This window comes from Anabrus simplex, chromosome 2 (assembly GCF_040414725.1).
Source record: "Anabrus simplex isolate iqAnaSimp1 chromosome 2, ASM4041472v1, whole genome shotgun sequence".
NCBI classification, from domain to species: domain Eukaryota; kingdom Metazoa; phylum Arthropoda; class Insecta; order Orthoptera; family Tettigoniidae; genus Anabrus; species Anabrus simplex.
Genome location: NC_090266.1, coordinates 752,841,036 through 752,845,795, shown reverse-complemented (window position 1 = coordinate 752,845,795; position 4,760 = coordinate 752,841,036).

The following is a 4,760-nucleotide window of genomic DNA, read 5'->3' as shown; positions in this document are numbered from 1 at the left end:
CAACTTGCTTATTCCATAGCCACCTTTCTAAATCGATGAACTACAAAAATTAATGTCAAAATAAGGACATGATATTGTGATTTTCTTTAATAAAAATGTCTAGTTTATAAATATCACTATAAAAACATGACATGTAATTTTGTATTACGACGTTGCTGGTTTTATTTCAATGATTTAGGTAACATTGGGAAGATCTGTTTTTGCGCGCTCACACCAAATGTTTGAGTTCATGAATATTTTGCCATTGCAGGTATTATTGTGTGTTTAATTATATAGTTTTAAAAGTTCTTTTATGAGGAATGTGTATATGTGTTCGGGTTGTTTGCGTGTTTGTTCAGTGTGGAAAACTCAGTGGATAGCGTCGGTGCGACGTAAAGCAAATAGCAAAAAAATATCACATTGAGTTTTTAATGTACAAAATGAAATTTAAAAAAAAATCATAGCGTACTAAACTCGGAGTTCAAACTTGAAATTCGTCGATGTTTTCTCATGTTGGAATTCTTGAGTATGTCACACAACAGTCCCACACGCACCCACACACGCGCTGGCCGGACAAGAGAGAGACATACAGGGCGGAGGAATAAGTACTCACTTTATTTCTTTCAGTATTTTGAAGGAGCCTCTTACTTTTCCTTCCTTTTTCTTCTTAAATCTTCCAAATAGTATATGATTTGCACGAATTGTCCGGCCACATAATTCAACATTGAGTTATTCCACCTGAAAACAAGCCCTGTTTGATCAGATATTTACGTACTCAAGGCTTCCAACATTAGACCACATCGACGTATTTCAAGTTTGAGCTCCGATTTTAGCATGCTATGATCACCTATTTTAATTTCATTTTGTACATTAAAACTCTATGAGACTTTTGTCATTCAATAATTGGTCTTAAGACTTACGCGAACTCTGTTGTTTTTTAAATCTGTGTTTACTTGTGACAGATTGAGTCACCTCGACTCTTTCGCGTTTTACTATATGTCATTGTTTTTAGTAATAAGATTATCATGCGTTTTTACCATAATAGCCTAGGCTGAAGATGTCTCACAATTGAAGAGACGAAACATGTCCATTTTCCTAAAATAAAGTAAGAAAAGTATATTGTATTGTAAAGGTGGAGTCACTCAATCATTAAGACCTTATTTATTGTTGAGGCTCTCAATACGGATTTATTATGAAATTTATTTCTTGCTGTACACATCCTGCATGCACATGCCATTAATTCAATGCACGTAATGCCTTCTTCATTAGTGTATTCCTTTATAAAATGAATGCACTGTAATCCAAATAGTGCTGAAGAAATTTAATTAACAAGATACAAATACAAGATACAAACACTTAACCTTATGGTGAGCTCTATTTGCAAAACATAATCTCCCGGCATTCGTACAATAAGATCAAACGTAGTCTATTCCTAATGGCCCTTGCTTCCCAACAACCAAAAAACATTTACTCATGACTTAAGAACTACTATGTACAATTGCTTAAGACAAAAGAGCTACCTCATCGTGTTACAGTTATTGGGTGCTCATCCTTCCAGTTGCCTTCGTCTATTGTCTCCCGCGTCACCCTAGGCATTGGGTAAGCTCAAATGGTGCACGTTGTCACAGTCATTCACGAATTCGTCACACTAATTCAGGGGTCATTCATGGCATTCCTCTTCATGGCTTCTCCCTTGACACGCTCCACGGAATATAGGGTAACGGCGCGTTTTTCCGATTCAGTTAAAAAATGTACGAGAACTACATGATACACTTCAACACCACGACCCGTTGTCTTGCCTATCTCACACTTGAACAGAAGAACATCTATTAGTCACAGTAATTTCATAATGTCATCATAACCAGCATAACCTAAGATATAACACTGTTCCTCTAGTAGATGCATTACAAGCTGAGTATTAGATTTCCCTTTGAATGATATCCTATTGGCTCATACAAGTAATAACACTCCTTTGTCCACGAACCAAGTGAAGCACCCATTTCTAATGCCTTTATTACGTCAACAGTTCATACATTTGATGAAGCACTCACGACTGATAACATTTGTTACGCCATCAGTTCATAACATAGTGAAACACCAACGATTGATATCTACCATTTTACCAAATAGTCCCTGTGCATATTAAAGCAACCCCGAATGACATACTCCGTAAACTAATAGTCCCTAGACACCTTATGGAGTCCACAAATGCTTTTCTTAAATTACTGTCCAAGGCCCCCGGTCTCCCAACACGCAACCCCTGCGGGTTACGTCCTTCAGTGATTGATGCCACAAGTACTAAAAACTGCTCTATAGTTTCAAACAACACTAGCTAGTACGTTTTACCGATCCTAGCCACAGAGTACGGCACGTCACACTTCTCACTACCCAAAGTCACATGCTCCCCCGAAGCAAAATTCAGCACGTCTACACGCGTCTAGCGTAGCTATCACAGTACGTTTGCTCAGCCTATTGACGCTACAGTTGCCTTGAGCGAGGGATACCCCTTGCGTGTTACAACATTATTTCCATTTCTCAAGTATTAACCTTACAAAATAGAAAAAATCATTCCAATATTTCGTAAACACTCGATTTCCTATCATGCCCATCAATAAAGCACATATTACGAACATATTTACATTTTCACGTTCTGAAAATCATGGTGGCACTCCTGATTCCTTTCCACTGAATAAAATGGTGAACTGTGGTTCGTCCATTCAAATTCCATGCTTGAATTCAAGATCATCTCTCAATGGGTATTCCATGAGCCCCCGTGTTTCCCGGAGTGGAATATTCTTGATTCAGCGGTGTCGAACCTGCCTCCGTTCTGCGGCCCGTGCAACTATACTGGCTCCCACAGAACAGCTTCGCTCTTGCACAACATGAAAAAACCCGATGCAACCTTCAGTCTTTTAATTTAAATGCGTTCTTTTCAAATAGATTAATGGTAATGAACCAACAAGGGATCAGTATGTATGTATGTATGTTTGTATGTGTGTATGTGTGTGTATGTATCTATGCCCGTTAATGCATATGTGGGTGGGTGGGTGGGTGGATGTATGTACGCACATAACGAGAAATTTCCCGAACAATATGTAATGGAAATCGGTATATAACATCGGAGAATGAGTTACTACAGTGTAGCCTATACACAACTTTATTCAAGCCAGGTGAAAGGGTAGTATAAGGGAAAGGATAAAACTTCATTCAACGAGCGACTTGGCCATGCGGATAGGGTCGTGAAGCTGTGAGGTTGCGTTTAGGAAATAGCGGGTTTCTATCCTCCCGTCGGTAGCCCTGAAGATGGTTTTCCGTGGTTTCACATTTTCACAACTGGTAAATGCTGGGGCTGTACCTTAATTCAGTCACGACCACTACCTTCCCAATCCAAGCCCTTTCCCATCCCTAAACGTAGTCCCAGTGATAATCTCTCCCCTAATGGGTTAGGGACCACTGGTACGTTTTATAGTCTGGAACGCCCACACCCAGCATTCCCATTCCATAGCAACTGTGTCCCGACTCTCAGGACCACTTACTAGACCACTCAGCCGTTGCCCATGGTTCTCGAACTAGGACGTGACTACGGTAACCCTCGCCAAGAACCATGATAATAATAATAATAATAATAATAATAATAATAATAATAATAATAATAATAATAATACTTCAAACCACTTACTAATTGTATGTGTTACGGAGCCTTCCGTGGTAGTTAGGCGTGAAAGAAGGTGCGGGTGTGAACGGGTCTCAAGCTACGAAAGTAAAATTAATTTAAAATTTAACAAGGTTATATTTTCTTTTCAAAAACAAAGAAATAACAAGCATGGCGGGTACAAAGTAGCAAGTCAAAAGGGTAGTTACAATATTTACATGATTTGGGCTTCGCGCCCTGACTTCACAATGCTTAGGCAATCAGCTCAGTTTTACCCCAAACACAAGTTTCAACAGAGGGGCAGAAAACCCCATTCATGCCTAGGAGCCCTTGCTCCAAATTACACAGAAAAGCCTCCACGAGGCATACAACACTCAATTTTCAAAAACGAGCCACTCGCTCTCAATTTTAAGCCTCTCAAAGGCCACACCAAACTCCACCTTCAAGTTGTCCTCACTGGACATAGACACAGGGGTAAAATACCCAACCTACTGAGGTCTATTAAATGAAAAGGGGTAATTAAATGACCTCTAAAATAACAATTAGAGAGGAGGCGATCTGCACTCCTAATACACTTGTTTTTAAAACCTAATCTGGCTCTAGGCCACTAATGCAAGGGCTAATCCCATACTACAGAGGTGACTTTAGAAAAGAACAATTTGTTTTACGTTAACGAAGAATAGGTTGAGAAAATAAGTTCACCTCAAAACAATATGAATGGGAGCTTGAGAGGGTTAGCACTCTCTATCCCAATATGCAGCTTTAAAAGAGAATAGATGAAAAGAGTAGTTACATTTTAGGAAAAGGTTACATAGTAGAAACGCTTCGAACCCGCCCCGAGAGTTAAACTGCCGACCTAGCAAGAAAAGAAGTTATTAAGAGGCCATTACCTGGTGTAGAACAGCTGGAGAAGAAAGAGGCGCTTCCCGCCCCCTGCTATGTACTTTACACACTGAAAGATGGAACAGAAGTCGCGCAGAGACCCTAAAATCAGCAGTTTATATACTCTCGCGGAAGGTTCTAGGCGTTAGGGGAATGAGAACACCCGCCCACAATCACTTTATTGGAGAATAAAGAGAACCCCCTACACAAGATGAAGAAGAAACACATTATTGGTGGAAAATTAATT